Here is a 23,537-nt window from a genome sequence, read left to right as displayed (position 1 = left end):
AATTACATGAGCTTCTGCTCTCCACACACAAAACACACACACACACACACACACACACACACACACACAGGAACATTCTAGCAAGCAGAGCCATGCATGAGAGAGAGAGAGAAAAATTGTGTATGTGAGAGGGATGGAGAGAAATGGAGAGAGATGTAACAGAGAGAGAGAAAGTGTGTATGAAAGAGGGATGGAGAGGAACAGAGAGGGAAATAAAACAAGGGATTAAGTGAAGGTATCTAGGAGAGAGAGAGAGAAAGGAAGAGGCTCACAACCAGACCAGTTAAAGAGCTGCTGTGTGATGCTGTTGTCATCCAGGTGGTGAGTGTATGTGGATGTTGGGAAAGAGAAAGAGAGAGTGAGTCACTCCTGATGTTGATGCACCCCCCCCCCCCCCCCACACACACACACACACATCAAAGCTCCTGTGTGCCTGCCTGAGCCCATAATAACTCCAAATGGGGACAAATACACCGTTACAAAGCAATTAGTGAGTGCATGCATGAAGTCAAGGGTTATGTATGGGGTAAGGGCTGTATGGTGTCAGAGGTCATGCATGTGGGTTAAGGGGTCATGCATGGGGTCAAGGATGCAGGGGGCACTGGCTCTTATGCCGTTAGGGTCAGAGGTCATGCATGTGGGGTTAGGGGTCATGCAGCAGGCAGCACTAGCTCTTATGCATGAGGGGTCAGGAGTCATGCATGGGGTCAAGGCTGCAGGGTTCACTGGCTCTTATGCATGTAGGGTCAGAGGTCACGCATGTGGGGTTAGAGGTCATGCAGCACGGGCTCTTATGCATGAGGGGTCGGGAGTCATTCATGGGGTCAAGGCTGCATGGTTCACTGGCTCTTATGCCTGTAGGGTCAGAGGTCATGAATGGGGGGTTAGAGGTCATGCAGCACGGGTTCTTATGCATGTGGGATCAGGGGTCACACTCACACACTTACACAAACACTTACACACACACACACACTCACACTCCCACACACACACACACTCACAATCACACTCACACTCCCACACACACATACACACACACTCACACTCACCCACTCATACTCCCACACGCATACTCACACACACACACTCACATTCACACACTCATGCTCACACACACTCACGCTCACACACACACACACACACTCACGCACACACACACATGCACAGAAGCTTACGACTATGCTTGCACTCTCACACAAACACACACACTCTTGCTCACACACACATTCACACAAACACTCATACACTCATGCTCACACATATACTCACAAACACTCACACTCACACACAGACACACACACACTCACAATCTCACACAAACACTTACACACTCATGCTCACACACTCCAGCTCAAACACATACTCACGAACGCTCACACACTCATGCTCACACTCACACACACACACACACAGAGCAGATCCAGTGTAGCACAAGTCACTCACATACTCACACTCACAGCGACACACACACACATAGCACAGCACAGCACAAGTCAGAGAGCAAAAAGTTCCGAAGCTTCACATACACACTCTCACACAAATACTCACACTCAGGTTCACACACTCATGCTCTCAGACAAACCCTCACACACTCATATTCACACTCACACTCTCATTCATGCTCAGACACTCTCACACAAACATGCACACTCAAGCTCACACACTCACGCTCACACTCACAAAAATACACACACAGACACAGTCATGTTCACAAACTTGCAGTTGCTGAGTCGTTGGAGTAAGTGTTCGAGTAGTGTTGAAGTGTGTCCCCAAGAAGAATTTCCCTCCTGGGGACAGTAAAGTTTATCTGATCTGATCTGAGTTCGCACTCCAAAACACTCACAAGCACACTCATGCTCAGATGCACGCTGAAGCCGCCATTACGGCCGTCCATCAAATCTTCTCCTAATGCACTCCGACTGCTTAACCAAGCCAGGAAGCATTTTCAATTAGCTGAGATTGAACAAATGGGCAATAAAACAGTCCAATGAAGAAATGTGCCGTAAAAAAGTCCAGGGAAAAAGCAAGTTGACTCACAGCCAGACTGGAGAGGAGTGGTGACTGGAGAGGCAGCCCTTTGATGGGGTAACAGAGCCTTTGATGGGGTAACATGGCCTCTGATGGGGTTAAAGGGCATCTGATGGGGGTAACAGAGCCTCTGATGGGGGTTACAGAACCTCTGATGGGGTAACATGGCCTCTGATGGGGTTAAAGGGCATCTGATGGGGGTAACAGAGCCTCTGATGGGGTTAAAGGGCATCTGATGGGGTAACATGGCCTCTGATGGGGGTAACAGAGCCTCTGGTGGGGTAAGAGCCTCAGAGAGGGGTAACAGAATCTCTGATAGAGATAACAGAGCCTCTGATGGAGCTAATTATGGAGAGACAGATTGTACATTGTAATCTAACCTTTGATGGAGCAGTAGCAGTAGCAGTGTCTCTGATGGAAGTAACAGAGCATCTAATAGAGGTTGTAGAATGTCTAATGGGGGTAACATAATGTCTGGTGGGCATAGTATTCAAGATTCAAAAAGCTTTATTGTCCAACATGTTGCCATGTTAGAAACAGTTTTTTGATTGAAGGCAATGTCCTAATTATGTGTTTGTGTAAGATGTATGTTTTGTGTGGGTTGCCTTGGGTATGAAAGATTTTGTGTATAGTGACTTGGACAGAGGCACTCTGCATCTTCTGCCTGATGGTACTATAGCAGCTCAAAACATCAGGGGAGGGGGTGGGATGGATCCTGGAGAATAGAATTTAATTTTCTTTCCACTGCCTGAGTGTACAGATCTGACATCTGAGTGACTGATGGAGGTAGTAGAGTCACTGATGGGGGTAGTGGTCTCTGATGGAGGTGGTAGAACCTCTGATGGAGGTAGTAGAGTGTCTGATGGGGATGACAGAGTGTCTGTAGTAGAATGTCTGCTAGAGGTGGTAGAGTCTCTGATGGAAGTAGTAGTCTTTACATAGCAGAGCTTCTGATGGGGGTAGTACTGTCTCCACATAGCAGAGCTTCTGATGGGGGTAGTAGTCTCCACATAGCAGAGCTTCTGATGGGGGTAGTACTGTAGTCTCCTCATAGCAGAGCTTCTGATGGGGGTAGTACTGTAGTCTCCACATAGCAGAGCTTCTGATGGGGGTAGTAGAGCCTCAGACGTTGCTGACTAGGTTAGTCTGCAGGATGCATGCAAGGCTTCAGCAGTGGTGGTGGCAGATTTGTCTCTCCAGGTTCAACAGCACAGGACACGAACACTTTAAAACAGGCCTCCACTTTGATCTCTTGCCCTGTAAAGGCAGCCAGCACAAACGCTGCTTAATGCACACCAAGCCGTCTATGCTTACCTCAACCACATGGATGAATGAAACCACCCCAAAGAGATGAATGAGAGAGCATAGAGTCTATTCTACCATAACTCAGGAAAGGACAACACAGCTGAGTCTCTACTACCTACAGTATACTGCATAACACCACACATAAGACAGGCACAAGACAAAACATAATTAAATGATTTATTTTATAAATTAAATTAAAACAGGAAGACCGAACCATAACTGTATTACAGTAAGACTTTAATCCTTTTATGCATGTACACTCCATCTGCCTGCACTGGGAGCACTTTGGGTCGCCCCCTGTTGTTCTTTAAAATGTGTTTGTAAATAAAGGTGATTTGACTTCACTGTGTGGCTCTACATCCACAGAGGTAGGACAGGAAGTAGACACAGACACCACAGGCATGAGACGGCCACAGAGGCGAAAGATGGGCACTGTGGACAAACCACAGGCATGAGACGGGCACAGAGGTGAAAGATGGCCACCTTAGACACACCACAGGCATGATACAGACACAAAGGCAAAAGGCTGGCATTGTAGACATAGCACAAACACAAACACTGTCAGCTGTGCTTTTCTCCTAAATAAATATGTACATGATGAAATGTTTGTCAGCGATCAACAAGAAACGACAATTCTTCCCGTTCCTGCTCCTTTTGGATCCAGTCGGATATCCCCTCATTCAGATTCGCCTCATGCCCTGCGTCATCTCCCCACACCAGGGTCATTCTCTATGCTTATCCAGATCCATCGCGCTGACTGCATTGATTCTCTCTTTGTCCCTCTTTTTTCCCTTCTTGTCAGGAAGATGAAGGATTTGATACGGTTCCTGCTGTGGACAGACAGAGCTAGCCATGTTTTAATGGTCACAGACACACACAGACACACACACACACACACACACACACACATACTTTGACACACAAGTCTCTTCCTCTACTGGCCTGCGGCTGAGTCAATAATCTACAGGAAGTAATTTCTTCATCCGACAAAAGCCCACCTTATTTATTTATTAGTGTGTGTTTGTGCGCGCTTGCATTCCTCTGTCTCTCTGTCACTGTGGCAATGGCCGTAGTATGTTGCTGTAATAGCCATAGAATGCTGAGGACTCGTTGAGTGCCCTTCAGAGCCGTGCCCTGGCATGCAGGCCATGGGAGGGCAGCGGCAGTGAGGGTGACGGAGGTGACCAGAAGACAGAGGAATGCTGGGGGATCACCTGCGGATGGTCAGCTCCTTGCAGCATGGCTGGCAGTGTGTAGAAGGTTTAGCCACCAGGTGAAGGCATCTCCCTTTGTCTGGTATGAATGTCTAATTACTGTTTACTTGGCATTCAGCGCCATGGCAACCACAACTCTCACACACCTGCTTCTACTACAAAGACATATTTAAGGACATTTAAAACAATTTTCATCTTTGTTTTGTACTTTAATTTGCAATAAATACCAACAAACATTTAGCGACAACCAGTGTTTGGAATAACGCCGTTTAAAAGAACGGCGTTAGGTAACAACATTATTTTTTTTACTAACGGGGTAATCTAACTATTGATTTTCCCGTCGTTACAACGCCGTTAACGTTACTGGACATTAAATGCGGTGCGTTACTATGCATTGATTGAATAAACTGTGTAATCTGAACGCACCCTGGCTTACAGCTAAGGAGGTGGCTTAATAACAACATAAGCGATTATGATTGGCTAAGGCAGAGTCATGTTTCATGATAGCCAATCAGAGCCAGTGTTTTTACACACTTGCCAGCACACGTGCCACACACACACGCAGCAGCTAAAATAGAGATTCGACGAAACAGCAGAGGTCAGGAGCAAGCCGAAAAGTTGGCATTTTCAAGGTGGAGATATAGGGACTACTTCAAATTCATCAAGGCAAGAACGTGCATGTCATGTGTAGCCTACATTATGTCCAGGAGCGAAGACTTTGTCGACATCCATTGTAAACAACTCTAATTTAATGAAGCATCTCACACACACATAAGCTAGTGGCCAAAAACACCGATACCTCCACCACAGATGATAGCTCACCATCCACTAGCAAAGAAGGACTCGGAGCAAAGGGTAACACTTTACTTGACGGGTGAGTTTACAACACATTCATAGCAGCTGTCATAAACTGCACATAAAGCATTCATGACTGTTTCATGAGACATGACTCAACATTCATAACAAACCTTTCATGAATGTGGAAGACAGAACGACGACAACTTGTCAAAATAAAAGTCCAACAATCGCAAAGCAGCATTGCCGATTTTGTTCCAAACCTCTTACCTGATCATGTCACATCTGAGTCAATGGGCTACTCCAGTGCCAAAAAGACACTGTCTGTGCCAAAAAGTCTTCCACATTCATGAAAGGTTTGGTATGAATGTTGAGTCATGTCTCATGAAACAGTCATGAATGCTTTATGTGCAGTTTATGACAGCTGCTATGAATGTGTTATGAACTCACCCGTCAAGTAAAGTGTTACCAAAACCTATGACACATGCTGAAGTCAACCGTAGGTCTGTCGATGTGCAATATCTTGAATTTCCCCTTGGGGATCAATACAGTATCTATCTATCTATCTATCTATCTATCTATCTATCTATCTATCTAATAAATATCGAAGGTTATGTAGCCTACAGTACAAACACCTGTCTGTTCTACTCATTTCAACTGGCTGCTCAAAACTGCTGAAAAAAGTCCAAATTCTTTGATAAAACAACTTCTTTTTTTTTAACAGTAACACAAATAGTTACTTTCCCTGGTAACGAGTTACTCTTATCATAGAGTAATTCAGTTACTAACTCAGTTACTTTTTGGAACAAGTAGTGAGTAACTATAACTAATTACTTTTTTAAAGTAACGTTCCCAACACTGGTGTTTACGTTCCACCACGAGCTCTCCTGGATACAGCGTGTAATGTCACCCACTCCACAATTGCAAAGCTTCAAACCCAACACACTGATACCTTTTTTGTGATCTCTGGCGACTTCAATCACATAACACTGGATTCCACACTCACAAATTTCTACCAGTTTGTTGACTGCCCTACAAGGAAAAACAGGACAATAGACCTCATGTATGCAAATGTGAGGGATGCATACAGCGCAAACCCCCTTCCCCCACTGGGAAAGTCAGACCACAACCTCATTCATCTCCAGCCAATGTACACTGGGTAAAAAGGCTCTGAATCAGGGAATATTCATAGTGATATATTTCCTGATATGTGTAATATCAGGAAATATATTGGTTGATATGCTCCTGATATTTTAGTGCCAATTGCCATATCAGGAGCATATCAAAAGTCCTGAATGGGACTGCGACGACATGCAAGATATCCAGACTTCATATTCTCACCTGATATGATCCATGTTTCAAGTATTAGCTACTTATATGACCCCGGACACCTCTTGTTCTTGTTCCCATATACCCCCTGATATGTCAAACATGGGACTACGCATATACAGCCCATATACTGCCAGACACAGCTAATTTTGCAGGCATTTATGTGTATGCCTTTATTTGCTTTTCGATAGGCTTTATGCCTTTATTTTTAAAATTAATCATGTTATTTATATATGGTGATTTATGTAATGGTTTTAAATGTGAGATAGTACATAACCATCACTGAGCTTATTGTGCATCTTTAACTTAAATAATATTTCACATTTATTTTACATACACTTAATTACATTATTTACTCACACCTGCTAAATCCCAATGACTTATTTTACTTTACCATGAAAATTCATATACTGTACGACAGGCAATAAAATTTGTTACATGGCCTTTATTGTATTTATCAATCAATATTCAAATCAACACGGCTTTCTCGCCTGCAGTAGGGGGCTTACGCAGTGACACTCGCCCCCTCTCAATGACCTGCCTCGAGTGAGAACAGAGACTTCTGCTTGACCACAGTACTTTAAACAGTCCATGGTCTGGGCGTGCAACGTCCTTTAAAACATTTTGGGCCCTTGTCCGTACTCTTCTGGTATAGATGGTAGGGAGAGGTGCTCTGATGGTCCCTTTGGCAGTAAAAGTCAGGTATCTGTAAAAAGAGAAAGAAAGTATATGTTACAATTGACCCTGTCCGTGAATATAATTAACTCAGCTTGTGTGACAAATAAAAGCAAACCCACAATAGCAGCCTAGACGTCAGGTGCAATAGTTAGAAGTAATGGAGATATGTATTACAGTTGTGCTCATAAGTTTACATAACCTTAGCATACACATACATTTAAAAATCATCTGATCTTAATGCCTTAATAAAAAAAAAATGAGAAAATCCAACCTTTAAGGAACACTTATTTATTTACGATACATTATTCGTTCACAAAGAAAATTGCTGTCCTTAAAGGTTGGATTTTTCCTAATTAAGGCATTAAGATCAATTTCCAAAAGTATCATACCTAATTGCAACACTGTCTGCAGAAGCTCTTTCCTTCTTGCTTAAACCACCTTTCTGATGCCTAACATAGATCCTCCCCCATCTGACGTGCAGTGCCAGGCTGGGACTTGCTGGATGGCACCTAAAAAAATAAAACAGCAATTGCTATACATTATGTTATTGTTGATTTAAGATAAAAATCAAACATTTAAAAATAAGTTGGTAAGTCAATCAGGTGTTCAAACAAAAATGATAATTACCTTATGAAGGCACCCTTGCCACCATCACCATCAATGTTAATTATTGATATCAGTTTATTTGTGAGGGTTTTAGTTTCTGTAAATAGAAAATAAGATTTAACTAAATTATGATTATGCTCAGTTTGGCATATATTCAACACATTATTTACATTACCACCAACATAATGGTAAACATGGCTAAACTTAAAAATTCAAGACTATTATTAAAAACGACAATAATGATGATTAGTTCCTGTATTAATGCATTACATTGCACATTTGTCAAACAAATTAGAGTGTGCACAGTGACATAGCCCTCATTCAAAACACACAAACACTTACAGCATGTTGAGGGCAGCAGCCATGGCTTCATGGCAACTTATTTTGTATGGAAGTGGCACACATTTGGAATATTCCAGAATGCACTCAGTGTTCTCAGGGAAGCAGTCCTCACAACTCACTGCCTGCAAACAGAGAACAGAGGGAAATTAAGATTAATAAATTGCAAAATAAGCTTACACATAACGTGAAAAGACTATCACTGAAGCACTAATGCCCTCACATGCATCTTAAATAAACACATGACTTGGCACAAGTCAGGTACAACCAAATAAGGGCTATGAAATGAAGAACATTTTGCCTAATGCTACCCATACATCAGAAACCTTTGACAAGATTTGGCTTTTAAGCTTTACTCAAAAGACTACAATCTTTCAATAATCTTACCCAAATCTGGTCAAGTCTTCTGGTGTAAGGATGGCTTAATATAACACTATACGTTACCCTTCACAAACTAAAGATCCCTTCACTTGTCGGCATCATATTGAGGTAAGTCAACCCCCTGTTCACGTTAGCCTGCATAGTTAGCAGCCACTATAAATCATCTAGCTTCTAGAAGTTATAGCTAGGTTAGCTAACCTACTCGTGCCTGATAGCCTTGGCCATTTCATTCAAACTAAAACTTTACATCCATAACGAAATCTCAGACAGACTTATTGTTGAATATGATATTACTACCATTCCAGATATTCCACACAATAGTAAAGTTAGTTATTGGAAAAGTTAACATTAACAGCTAGCGTGCGAGCTAACGTTAGCGATGTTAGCTCGCAAGCTAGCAAACGTTAGCATTCTAGCTGATTCTAACATGACGGTTAACAAACGGTTTTGGTTAACATTAATGCTAAAAACAGTATTTTCCTAATTAATTCCAGTTTTCAATTGGCATACAAAAGTACTGTAGTTCTTACCTTGGATATGATGACGGCAGAGTTTGTACAGCTTGCCTCAGATGCATGACAGAAAAGTGACGGTTGAAGTCACCACCAGTGGCAAGGAGTTCGTTGAAAAGTCAGTCAGGGGTGGGGGATGGGTATGCTGTGTGTGCTGTGCGCATGCGCTTATCGAGAGGCAAAGCATAAGAAATCGTGGCCTGCATATTTTAGTTACATTAAAATGACTACCAAACTGATTTTGTAGAAGTGTCAAAACATAGTAGCCAAGTGGGCTATTACTACTATTCTGATTAAAGGAGAATTCCGGTGTGATATTGACCTAAAGTGTATTGAAACATGATACCGAGTGTGAACGTATGTCTCATAGCCCATCTCGACTTGTCCCCTGCACTCCAAAATCTGGCGCTAGTTAGCCGATGCTACCAACAACTTTTTCAGTAGTGGTGCTTCGGCATCGGGCTAGCCATGCAAATAAATCACTGTTTTACACCCATTTACGAGGCTCAATGTATCTCCACACTTCATTGGTAGACTTCCTAGGGCCCTGACATTTAAAACGAGACATTGAGAACTTTGAAAAAGCACTGGTAGTTTACTTACAAGACGATTTATACAGACAGTATCTTCACGAAGTTTAACGTTTGCAGCCATCTTGAATTTAGTCACGATAAGTCGAGCAACGAGTAAGAATGAACAGGTATGATAAGGGATCAGATTCCAAAAATAATTCAGTGGAAATGCATGGATTCCAGTTTCTTCCAGTAGCAGCAACTGGAATCCATGCATTTCCACTGAATTATTTTTGGAATCTGATCCCTTATCATAGCTGTTCATTCTTACTCGTTGCTCGACTTATCGTGACTAAATTCAAGATGGCTGCAAACGCTAAACTTCGTGAAGATACTGTCTGTATAAATCGTCTTGTAAGTAAACTACCAGTGCTTTTTCAAAGTTCTCAATGTCTCGTTTTAAATGTCAGGGCCCTCGGAAGTCTACCAATGAAGTGTGGAGATACATTGAGTCTCGTAAATGGGTGTAAAACAGTGATTTATTTGCATGGCTAGCCCGATGCCGAAGCACCACTATTGAAAAAGATGTTGGTAGCATCGGCTAACTAGCGCCAGATTTTGGAGTGCAGGGGACAAGCCGAGATGGGCTATGAGACATACGTTCACACTCGGTATCATGTTTCGATACACTTTAGGTCAATATCACACCGGAATTCTCCTTTAACATTATTGGTTCTCATATAGTTTGACGTCAATTTCATTTGAAGCCTTGTTCCTTAATTAAATCAACATTGGTTTATCAGTCACCCACGTTTTATAGACAAGTTACAACATGATTGATCCATTGTTACGTTGGCCCACAAGGAAGCTTGTAATGTTAAAATAGTATGAAATTATAGATGCTCAACTTTAACAAGTTTAATAAGCCTTTCTTATGTGTTATGGTTTGTAGCATATAGTATGTATTTATTTTCATTATAGGCTATTGATTGAATTGTTTATTATTGCTATTCTTCTTAATGTAGGCCTATACTTCAAATTGTTTAGGCTACTGTTAAATTTAACTTTGTATTGTTGTTATGTGGCAACTCCAGCTGAACCGAATTCGTTTTGGCAGACAGCATTGGGGACAAGGGGAAAGCAGATAATTTAAAATGTGGACTTTATTCCTCCAACAGATCTCATGCATATTATACATAAAAAGTAGGCTAGACCTACACACTATAGCAACTATAAAATCTCAAAGATATCATTGAAATTGAACCATAACCAAAATAATTAGGTAAGTAGGCTAGCCTTGACCTGAAAAAGGTAGTCTTTACACTGTAAATAGTCTATTTTTGAATGTCCCGAAATTAGATAGAAATCAAACGGCAAATAGCCTCAGTGATGTTTTATGGTACGTTTTGGGCGTAGGGCATGCGTGACTTAATTAGGCAGATCTTGGGCCTAGGCTATCTAATATGATAGCCTAAGCCTATCCAAGGGTGGAGACCCACCCAAAGATATCCAGAAATGGTGTGTGTGACTTGTGATTTGGGTATGCATACCCCTGATATCTCATTGGCATATCAGGAGTAAAAATAAATCAATATTTTCACTGATTCTTAAAAACTCAGGATATGATCAAAGATGTTCCTGATATGCTGCATGTCATAAAAAATATCCGGTCAGTATATCCCCTGATTCAGAGCCTTTTCACCCAGTGGTACAAGCCCAAAGTACAGAGGCTACTGGTTACCTTCAGAAAGTGGACACCTGAAGCGGATGAGGCTCTGAGAGACTGCTTCGAGTGCACTGACTGGAGTGTGTTACAGAACGGAGAGGACTTAGAGGAGGTCACACATTGCACAACTGACTACCTGAACTTCTGTATGGACATTGTTGTTCCCACCAGAACTGTACGCTGCTTTCCTAACAACAAGCCTTGGATAACCAACAATGTCAAGACCCTTCTCAATAGGAAAAAGATGGCGTTCAGAGAGGGGGACATGGCAAAGCTGAGGCGCGTGCAAGGGGAACTCAAAGTCAAGCTGAAAGAGGCTAAGGAGGACTACAGAAGGAAGGTGGAACAGAAATTGCAGGAAAACAACATGAAAGAGGTATGGGACAGCATGAAGACTATCACTGGCCTGAAGAAGAGCAGCAGCTCTGTGGAGGGGGACCTGGACAGGGCGAACCAGCTGAACCACTTCTACAACAGGTTTGACTGCCCTGCTCCAGCTCCAATGGCAGTGGTCTGTCCACCACACCCTGCTGACTCAGACACTGCTCTTGTTTGCGTGCCTGCCCTACCCCAACCTCCCAGTCTCTCCAGCTCTGCATCCCAGTGACACCCAACAACCTAAGCCACCATCACCTCACGCCCTGCCCCCGCCTGACGCCTCCTTGCCTGTGCTTGTTGAGGTGTCCACGACCATGGCAGCCTTGACAGGGACATCAAGGAGGTGGTCATCCCCCAGCCCCCACCCCACACCCCCTCAATACCAGTGCAACACTCACCTCCACCATCACAGGCTATCGTACCCCCACCATCACTGGATATTGCACCCCTCCCCCACATGGCGATCCCGAACAATGATGTGACAACGACTTCAGCCCCCCCCCGCCCCATCATCACAGCAGATCAAGTAAGAGTTCAACTAAAGAAACTTCGCCCCAAGAAGGCAGCCGGGCCTGACAGACTGTGTCCAAGGCTACTCAAGGCCTGTGCTGCTGAATTTGGGGAGCCACTGAAGCACATCTTCAACTTGAGTCTACGTCTCGGACAAGTTCCAACACTGTGGAAGACATCATGTCTCACCCCCGTCCCTAAGAAGCCACACCCTAGTAAGCCTAATGACTACAGGCCTGTCGCTCTAACATCACATGTGATGAAGACAATGGTCTTAGGTATGCTCAGACCCCAGGTACGACATGCACTAGACCCGTTACAGTTTGCATACCAGGAGAAAGTGGGCTTGGACGATGTCATCACTTATTTTCTACACAGGACACATTCTCACCTAGACAAGGGGAAAAGTGCTGTGAGAATCATGTTCTTTGATTTCTCAAGTGTTTTAACACCATCCAACCCCTCAGACTGGGAGACAAGCTCTTGCAGATGGGTGTGGACGCTCACCTGGTAACCTGGATTACAGATTACCTGACCGAGCGACCATAGTTCGTCAGACTAAAGAACAGACTAACTCTCTGACACTGTTATCAGCAGCACCAGAGCGCCACAGGGAACTGTGCTCTCTCCAGTCCTGTTCACCTTGTACACATCTGACTTCTGCTACAACACCGAGTCATGCCACATGCAGAAGTTTTCTGACGATACTGCAATTGTGGGGTGTATCAGGGACGAGCAGGAGGGGGAGTACAGGAGCCTGGTGAAGACCAAGGAGATGGTGGTGGATTTCTGCAGGTCTAAGCCCGCTCTGCTACCAGTCTCCATTGATGGGGTCAATGCCTACAAGTATCTGGGTCTCCACCTGGACAATAAACTGGACTGGTCAGACAACACTGACACACTCTACAAGAAAGGGCAGAGCAGGCTGTACTTCCTGAGGAGGCTGCGGTCCTTCAATGTGTGCAGCAAGCTCCTCAGGATGTTCTACCAGTCTGTTGTTGCCAGCGTCCTCTTCTATGCAGTGGTATGCTGGGAAGGAAGCACAAAGAAGAAGGACGCTGGGCGACTTAACAGGCTGATAAGGAAAGCTGGCTCTGTAGTGGGAGCTGAACTGGAGTGCATCACTTCAATATCTGACAAAAGGACCCTGAACAAACTGATCAACATTTTGGACAATGAGTGTCATCCACTCCACAGCACTGTTGTAAAGCAGAAGAGCCTGATCAGCTGGAGACTTCGCTTACTGCCTTGCACAACAGACAGACTGTCATTTGTCCCACGGGCCATTGAACTGTTCAATGCTTCACTTAAGGGAAGAGGAGAGATAGACTTCTCCACATAGTGGAGAAATGCCTTTCCACCCTCTCCATGTTTGGGTACTATCTGTCCACTAGCCACTTTTTACCACTGTCTTACTGCCTCACTGTTTGTGTGCTATATTAGCACATATGCATAACCCCTCCCTCCATCCCGGATTGTGGCCACACTTATACCTTTTCTTAATATAGTTAACTTAATATATGTCCATATTTATTTTATGCTGGTCTCTAGACTTTATTCTGGCACTGTTGCACTGTTGGACTCATTTGCACTATCACCATGACACTCACTCACACAGAGCACCTTACCTTACTATGCACAGAGAATCACAGGATCAGTCCCTGCCTCAGTCATTGCAAGCACCTCATGATTAATCACCCACTATGTGGATACTGTTTTTAGACTGGATTTAGATTTAGTGTTATTTAGTATAATTTGTATTTTAGTATATTCCTTATCTTCTACTGTCTTTATTGCTTAGTTGTGTTTTTTATATTATATACTTTTAATTACTTTTTTCTGCTGTTAGTGAATGTGTGTGTGATGTCTATGTTACTGAGACCTTGAATTTCCCCTTGGGGATCAATAAAGTATCTATCTATCTATCTACCTCTCTTTTTTCTTTGAACATCAACAGAACTGAAGTTACCCCGCCATCGCTGATACAACCTTTAAATGGTTTAAATAAACATTTGCACAACGTCTTCAGAACGTTTTTTTTTTAGTTGTACTCCAAACAACCAAAAAACAACCATACGGGAATGTTGTGTGGAGGTTACAGTGCAACTACAGGGGAACGTTTCAGTTGGTTGGTTCCCTCAATGTTTAGGGAACGTTAGGCTTCTGCATAACCTAGAGGGAATGTTCCCTAAACGTTCGTTTTTGGTTTGGTTCTAACTAACCGGTAACACTTTACTTGACGGGTGAGTTTTCATAGCAGCACATTCATAGCAGCTGTCATAAACTGCACATAAAGCATTTATGACTGTTTCATTGGACTTTTATTTTGACAAGTTGTCATCGTTCTGTCTTCCACATTCATGAAAGGTTTGGTATGAATGTTGAGTCATGTCTCATGAAACAGTTATAAATGCTTTATGTGCAGTTTATGACAGCATTTATGAATGTGTTATGAACTCACCCGTCAAGTAAAGTGTTACCATAGAACCATAGGCTAACATTCCCGAATGTTCCCTAAATGACAGAAAAACAAAACAAAACTTTTCGCATTCAGGAGAAAATACATGCTAATTTGGTGTCATCTTTCATAGAGGCATAAAATTAAGTAGTAGTGGTATGAGCGTTCATTCAATGCATGCATGCATGTGCACGTCTGTGCGAGAGAACTGAAACCGATTGATAACGTTGTAGCAAAGTTCCACTTCAACCTGAAATAGCTTACCCTAAAGGTGTTGTCTCCTGAGCTGCTGCAGAGGGTGTAGGTGGAGTTTGCTGAGGCTAAATTGAAGAACAGGATACTGAGGACAGGAACTTAAATCAATAGACCCCTTCATGGTCCACATCACAGAAAAAGTGTGCGCATGTTGGGTTCAGAAAGCTTCCCATCCCATTAAATTGTGTGTGTGTGTGAATTGACTCAAACGTCAAGGAAACGTCAAGAAAAAATGATTACTTGTACTACTTTTTTGCCTGTATACACGCTGGGCTTGTCAACCAGATACTGTAGCTGTATATGTCGGGCTAATGATTCTCTGGCCACTTACTAACGTCATCTACACATTCTGCAAACGTCGTCTACACATTCTATCAGCTCAGGATCAGGCAGACAATCGCCATTAGCTAAGACTAATTTATTAAGGTACGGTTCGTGGCCCTTGGGTAACAATGACAGGCTAAACATGCAGTTCTATTAGTTGCACCATTTTTTTTTACCCCATGTTGCGCGCGCACCCAACCTAGGCTCTAGATGTTTACAAACATTAAAAGGGTCTATTAAAAATACAGACTGCTGCACACACACAGACACACAGACGAAGACACTGCAGGCAGGTCACCAATAGACTGAATCACTGTAGAAATACTATTTAAGCAGTTGAATGTTAACACACTGTTTCACACTCTCTTTAGTGCTTTATGCTTGTTAAGAACTGAATTGTGTATTTTTTGCATTCATTTATTTGTTTATTTATTGTTGTCAGCTTATTTGCACTTTTTAAGTCCAGAAATGTTATGCTTTGTGGCACTGTGCACTTAGCAAGGCAGGTTCATCTAGTCAGTTTTGAAACAGACATCACCATGTGTTAAATAAAATAAAAACACTCTGAGCAAACACTTTTTGCCTTTCTGTTCTTCTGCCTCAAGTTTTGTTACACATACATCATTATATATCTTAGATCAAATTGTCTTGCAATGAATAGAGTATTTCCAGAATCACCGTATCATGGTACCATCATTATCATGGACAGAATTGTATAGTTGGGCAAACAGTCCTATGTAATTATTCTTGCCTCACTAAATGCCACAAAGTGTCCTCCTTTTTGGTGTTATGTAAATGGCTACCCTAATGCAGTCACTATCTGAGGTTAGCTTTCCACTGTAAGGCGATCTGGATGCAGTCGCGATCCAATGTTAGCCTTCCACTGTAAGGTGGATGCAGTCACTATCCAAGGTTAGCTTTCCACTGTAGGGCTGCCTGATGATGCAGTGAGCTAATGATCGCCAGGCAAGGTCACACCACTGCTGCTGCTGCCGCCTGTGACGTCTCTGACTGATGAATGTAACATCGCGAGGAGGAGGTTTTCTCTGGGTGGAGATGGGAGGTGTGTGTGTGTGTGTCAACATCAGGTAATAGGATGTCTCTCTCAGAGGGACAAGCTCAACTCCGTCAAGCAGCAAGTCTTAATTTCTGTCATGTGAATTAATGAGCTCTTAACCTTGTGTCAGCCAGAGATGCTCTCAGCACTGCATGGCTCCTGCCTGGCAGTGCTCTCCTCTCCTAAAGCAAACTCAAGAGGGATCTTTTCCATTTCCATTTTAATGGACGGCTGGGTGAGGGCGCAGCTGCCTGACGGCCGCCGACTCAATGTGCCGCCTCCTGTCCGTCCACCTGTCTGTCCACCAGACCACCGTCCAAACACAGCCACCTTCATCAAGCAGAGCAGCAGCAGTGGAAGCATGGCCCCAGCGTGTGTCTCTACACTCTCGCATGCACACACACACACACACACATACACACAGACATGCGCACACACACACCACGCACACACACACACACAAACACACACACATACACACACACACACACACACACACACACACACACAAATAGCAGTAGCAAGGAATTCCTGACCTCTTTATTATAACATTCCGTGTCCATTAATGGAAACAACTCAGTCACCGACGCCGTGTGGTGTATGGTGTTTCCATTGCTTTGTACAACACTCAAGCGTCATAGCACACAGTATGCTAACTGCATGGCTGAAAGTATGTAGTGTGTACCACACAGTAGTATGCATTAGCTGTGTGGCGGTATGTCTGAGAGAGGCATCTGTGTGTGTGTCTCTCTCTCTCTCTCTCTGTTTCTAAGTGCTTGAGTGTAAGAGAGAGAGAGAGTGTGTGTGTGTAATCTTTAATTACAACTGGGAACACTGCAGTCATAATAGTGATAACTCACACAGGTGGCCCATTATAATGGGCCACACACACACACACACACACAGCTATTTAAAGGCCGGGGTCTGTGTCCTCTACACACTGAGTCCTGAGTTGGGAGGACTGCAGGCTGTTTGCCTCTCACCTAACACCTCCCATCATGGAGATGGGCAGAAGCATCTGGTTCCTCTTTATTATATATGAAGATGGCAAGATATATGAGGCCTTAGGTTGCTGTGACAGTCTTCATATAGAGATGAGCAGATATATGAAGCATTAGGCTCCTGTGACTATTTTATATGGAGATGAGAATATGTATATGAAGCATTGAGGCTCCCCTGTCTTCATATGGAGATGAGCAGATATATAAAGGATTATATATATATTACCAGTGCCATGTTCATCACAGAGCATCCATATTACAGCCATGCCACCCTTTAAAGCACTCCCCCCTTAGACGCTGACAGGATTGCGGCACATTACGCTTTCAACATTTGTATACATTAGATTTAATTGTTTTTAATACAACCTGTCACACAAGCGTCAAATTTGGCCACCACCACTTCCGTGTCGATTATAATTCAGTTCTATTTTGTATTGTTTATCCAATGCTTGTCAGTTCAGAATTGGGCTGTGGCGCAACAGGCTACAGTGCTTATAAATTGTTAGGGTCCAGGAGCCCACAGGGACCCAGGTCTGGCCTGCAGTCGTGTCCCGATCCCACCCCATCTCACTGTCTTCCACTCACTTCCTGTCAATCTTCACTGTCATAGCCAAATAAAAGCAAAAAAAACCCCTAAAAAAATGCTGCTGATGTGCATGGCAAGTGACAGAGCACTCATGTTGGTGCCTATTTCCTTCTGCTTCTGCACATTGTTTGGCCTGTGTGACCACTGTTGTGTTTGTGTGGTCAGGCTGCATGTGTGTGTGGAAACACTGGTAGATCTACGAGTGATCACCAGCAGGATATACAGGGAAATTACAACTGTGAATATAATTATCCAACTTACATTCCCATTCCTTATTGTATTTACTTGTGATGAAAAGATCTTAGCATGCAAAATAGCATACATTTAATGTTCATAATAATGTGACTAAGAGCGGACAAAAATGCAATTAAGTTATGAATTGAGACATTTGCAGAAGAGTTTCTGATTCTCTTTGGCTACCTTTTATTAGGCCTATAAGGTAAGAGCAAAGTAAGGTACATGTGGTTTATCCTGTGCTGCATCAAAACCTATGTTATTTAAGCCTACACATTTCCTCACTTTCTTACTCGACCTCTTCCTCGTCTTCCACTTCTTCGGTGACACCCCGAAACACTATTGCACAGGCAGCACACACAGTAGGACTCTCACAAGTAGCAAAGAACAGGCATGACTGATGTACTGTACTATATTATTAAACTATTATGTAATATGTTTATACAGCCAACAAACATTACAATCTAATAATTACAATTATTTATGTCTGTGTGTGGTATATAGCCTACTAGGGATGCTTAAATGCAGATGTCAAAGTTTTTCTATTTTTCGTATTGATGTGAATTAATGTGTAGATCTAAAGTTTAAACGGTAGCTGCTGTCACCAGACATATAAATGAAACTCTGGATTAGAGTCAAGTTGTGCTTTTACAAAGAGCATAGCACGCGTCAAACATAAACCACAACACATGAACACGTACACACACACATACACATACACGTACACACAACACATGCACACTTACACACACACACACAAACTGGCTTAGGGTTGAGCTACGGTTTTACACAGAGTATAGCACACATCAAATAGGCATCACATGAAATATAACACAAACACACACACACACACTGGCTTCAAGTCGATCTATGCTTCTACACAGAGCATAGCACACATAAAATATAACATCAGAGCCATGAACCCTCATTATCACCCACCCGCTCAAGCACAAAACACACACACACACACACTGGGGAGTTGATGATGATGATGAAACCAGCACTACCCTTCTCCCTAGTTCCTAAAAGAGTGGCTCACCTACGAGCAGTTTAGCAGCAGCAATCGTAAAGCTCAATGGGGCAGAGCCGGGCCTGTGCGCCGGTCTTAATTATCTCCGCTCTTTAACAGCCACCCAGCCTGGGCCTCTACTCTCACGCCGCGGCTGCTGATGGACACTTGGTTGGTTGCAGGGAGAAGATGACTCAATGCCTCCAAGAGCGATTATTTCAAACAGGTGAAGTTGAGCTAATCAGCTCTCAGATCTGTGGGAGGGCAGGCGGGCCTCGTGCGGAGCTAGTACTGGTGAAGCGATAACACGATCAAACAGGGCAAATAACTGGAATATGACGTACTTAAGCTGAACCTAACCCTAGAGCTAAAACAGGACACCAATGAGATGAATGCGTTCATCCATGTCGTTGTTCCATGTAGGTGTGTCCGTGTAGGCGTGTCCATCTTGTTGCTATGTGAAGGCGTGTCCATCTCGTTGGTCCATGTAGGCTTGTCCATCTCGTTGCTACTGTACGTGTAGGGGAGTCCATCTCGTTGCTACGTGTGCGTGTCCATCTCATTGGTCTTTGTAGGCGTGTCCATCTCGTTGTTACGTGTCGTGTCTGTCGTGTTGGTCTGTGTAGACGTGTCCGTGTAGGCGTGTCCATCTTGTTGCTCCATGTAGGTATGTCCATCTCGTTGGTCTGTGTAGGTGTGTCCATCTCGTTAGTCTGTCTAGGCGTGTCCATCTCGTTGGTCTGTGTAGGCATGTCCATCTCGTTGGTCTGTGTAGGTGTGTCCATCTCGTTGGTCTGTCTAGGCGTGTCCATTTCGTTGGTCTGTGTAGGCGTGTCTGTATTGCTGCTCCGTCGAGGCGTGTCTGTGTAGTGTCCATCTCGTTGCTCTATGTACGGATATTCAGGCTGGTGGTCTGGGAGAGGAAGGGCTTGCTAAAGGTGAGTGCGAGTGAGGGTCACCTGGCTGCTCTCTTTGGGCAACACTGGGGTTCCTCATTCTCACGCGAGCTCCTTGCTGGAGGTCAGGGTTAATAGGGTAACCCTTCCATTAAGGGCTGCCTCTCAGGGGTGCTGCCTCTCAGGGGTGCTCACACCGGCTGCCTACTGTGTGCCTCTTCACTCTAAAGCAAACCCTAGCAGCTGGTGCACTGGTCCTTATTCTCACATGAGCTGCCTACAAGGGCCTCTGGCGTACTTCATACTCAAATGAGCTGTAATAAGGAGCTGCCACCGTAGCGTGTGGGTGTGTGTAGATGTGTGTGTGCGTGTGGGTGTGGGTGTGTGTGTGTGTGTGTGTGTGCTACTGTAGCATACTTCATACTCAAATGGGCTCTGATAAGGAGTGGGTGTGAGTATGTGTATGTGTGTGTGTGTGTGTGTGTAGGGTACTTCATACTCTTGAGCTGTTTGTTCTGCAATGTTGACTTCCAACTCAACAGAGTGTTTGACGATCTTCCTGATAAATAGCCAGATATGCTTTTAGAATAAATTTTACCTTCTACTGCCTCTTTCTCTCTCTGTATCTCTCTCTCTCTCAGTGTATGTGTGTGTCTGTCTGTGAGGTTCATTATTCCTCTCTGTGTGCAACTGTGTGTGTGTCCTTGAGAAGTTCACTATTCTTATGTGTGTGCGTGCGTGCGTGCGTTCGTGCGTGCGTGCGTGCATGCCTGCTTGCACGTGCGTGTGTGTGTGCATCTGCAGACATCCTTGGATGGCGCAGAGTTCCTTTCATTTCAGTGTGATTATAAAGGATCAAAGAACATAAATCTCTGTGTGTCTCTGTCTGTCTGTCTCTTCAACATGGACTAATGTGAGACCAAGCGACCAATACTTGCACCGATAGTGAAGTTAGACTGGATGCAGACAGCACATATCTATATACAGACAGGCAGACAGATATAGCTATATACAGACAGGCAGACAGATATAGCAGACCTATCCATATACAGACAGCATTATACACCTCATGCATTCTTTAATACCTTACTCATGTTTTGGCAGAAAAATGCAGCTTTGAAATATTTTGACCATCTAGTTTGTTTTCCCTTCTGTCTTATGACTTCTGTCTGCATGCTTCTTTCATGTGCCCAAGGTATTATTACATTCACTTACTTACTTAATTACTTACTAAGTGTACGTTCCTCAGGGCCCAAAAATGCAAACACATCTGATGTGAACAAGACATGGATGACACAGTTGAATCACACCATGGGCATTTAACTATAAGATCACACAATATCTACATTTTTAATTTTTTACAGTAAACGCTGTAGATTACTCCTTAAAAGATTGAGTTGTAATTGTTGATACTTCCTGCCTGTAAATGCCTGCTCTGTGCAGTCAATCTCCATGGCGGCGGTGCAGGCTGTTGAAGTATGGCCTCCTGGTCTGGTGGGGAGGACGAGCAGATGCTTGGCCCTGAGGCTGTCACTGGCAGCACAGAAAGAGGAACAGTCTCCTGTTTCATGGAACATTCCACTCTTCTCGCACTGTCAGCCTCTGAATGCTGAGGAGAGGCTGGATCTGATGTGATGCTTTTCTGATGCTGGTCTGATGCTGGTCTGGTGTAGCTGTGGTGAATTGTGTCTAACTACCCCAGCTGTGGAGAACTGTGTCTAACTACCCCAGCTGTGGTGAACTGTGTCTAACTACCCCAGCTGTGGTGAACTGTCTAACTACCCCAGCTGAGGTGAACTGTGTCTAACTACCCCAGCTGTGGTGAACTGTGTCTAACTACCCCAGCTGTGGTGAACTGTCTAACTACTGTGAGACATGAGCAGGAAGAGGGGTTACAGAAGAAGGAGGAGCTACAGTATAGGAACATTGGGAGGGGCTATCAGAGTGTGAGCTGGGAAAAGACCAAAGTCCTTTAAGGCAAGTCCCTCCACTCGACGGCCATATTGCAACGCTTTCTGGGCACTTATCAGGCATCTATTCAGGGAGAAATGCGCGTGCGCACGGCATCACGACACCAACCTTGCTCTACCGGCGAGATCTCAACACATGATTGGCATGATGTACTCACAACACACCACATGATTGTCACAATATATTCACACAATGTATTCACATTTTTTGCCACGGAAGGGGCGGGATATGTGTAAACACCTGCCATGTTGGCGTTACAAACTAACGCCTTGCATTTTTATGGAGGATTTTTTGAGTGCTGTGTCTCATTAGAAATTCTCTGAAAAGACTGTTGATGTAAACACAATCTTAGTGAAGCAGACAGAATCTTGGTGAAGCAAACAGAATCTTGGTGAAGCAGACAGAATCTTGTTGAAGCGGACAGACTCCTTGTGACGGGTTAATTGTTACATGTGTGTGTTTGTCTGACGTGTCTGTGTTCAGTTCACCTCCATACTGTTTTAAAATCATTGTTAACATTGTCATTCATCATACACCTCTGCCATAGCCTGACGTAGTCATACTCAATTCTAGTCAGAATATGAGTCTGATACTGCTCCATTGGGACGTAATTACGGGGCGTGTTTCAACCGATACAGGGGGGGAATGCCTCTGCATTAAATTGGATAGACCTCACCTAACCAATCAGAGCAACGAAATCGCTTACCGTGAGGTGTAGGAAGAAAACACACGAACCATCCTTCTTCTCCACAAATGCCTTAACATTGTTTTCTGGTCTTTTGTAAAAGTTAGTGCCGTCAATAACTCCTAGCCTACAACACTCATTAGCGAAATCTAAGAGATACGTAGTAGGGTAGGCTATTAGGAAAAAACTGATAGCCTATATCCCCTCCGTTTTTAAAAATAATTCTGTTGAACACTGATATGCTACAAACATATTAAACAGCTGGGAAAGGCTGTCGCAAATCCCTCGAACAGGTGGTCAATCAGAGATTTCAAACGAACGAGAAAGCATGCCGCAATGCAACAGCGCTGTTTTCCCTTGATGAAAGTGAAACCAAGGTTTTCCCACATCTCAACTTTGGCCAAAGTTTTCAGAAATAATCGTTTTCAGTGATAAAACCTCATTAAATAATATGCATTTTTCATATGGGGTCTTAAAAGCCATGTATCCTTCTAGCCACAGCGTTTTTGTTTCAAACATAAGCCCGATTTGATTGGTCCGCCCGATCTAGGGCGAGCATACTTGCTCCACAATGGAGCAATGCCAGACCGAACTTCCCAACCTCAAATGTTGTGGGCAGGACTAAGTTCGGAATGGCACCCAGGCTACCTCTGCCATAATCCCGTAGCTGTTTTAATTAGTCGACGTTACCATCTAACACTACGGTGATTTATTGCATGCTACCAACCACTATCATTACATCGCTTAC

General features: G+C 43.7%; 2 long non-coding RNA genes across 2 annotated transcripts in view; one reads left to right on the top strand and one right to left on the bottom strand.

The window, feature by feature from the left end:
- Positions 1-7,044: 7,044 nt before the first annotated feature.
- On the bottom strand, positions 7,045-9,428 carry LOC121714266. The gene is made up of 5 exons (XR_006033068.1): positions 9,206-9,428; positions 8,298-8,419; positions 7,977-8,052; positions 7,739-7,858; positions 7,045-7,377 (listed from the first exon to the last, which is right to left on the bottom strand). It is a non-coding gene; the product is annotated as an uncharacterized LOC121714266 (long non-coding RNA).
- A 1,663-nt stretch (positions 9,429-11,091) lies between these two features.
- The window catches only part of LOC121714267, a 26,768-nt gene continuing 14,322 nt past the window's right edge, over positions 11,092-23,537 (top strand). Inside the window, exon 1 of the long non-coding RNA XR_006033069.1 lies at positions 11,092-11,407. This is a non-coding gene — a long non-coding RNA (uncharacterized LOC121714267). The remainder of the gene's footprint in view (positions 11,408-23,537) is intronic.

Source organism: Alosa sapidissima, chromosome 7 (genome assembly GCF_018492685.1).
Source record: "Alosa sapidissima isolate fAloSap1 chromosome 7, fAloSap1.pri, whole genome shotgun sequence".
NCBI classification, from domain to species: Eukaryota; Metazoa; Chordata; class Actinopteri; order Clupeiformes; family Clupeidae; genus Alosa; species Alosa sapidissima.
The sequence above is the reverse complement of the archived record's forward strand: the minus strand, read 5'-3'. Positions and strand labels throughout refer to the sequence as shown.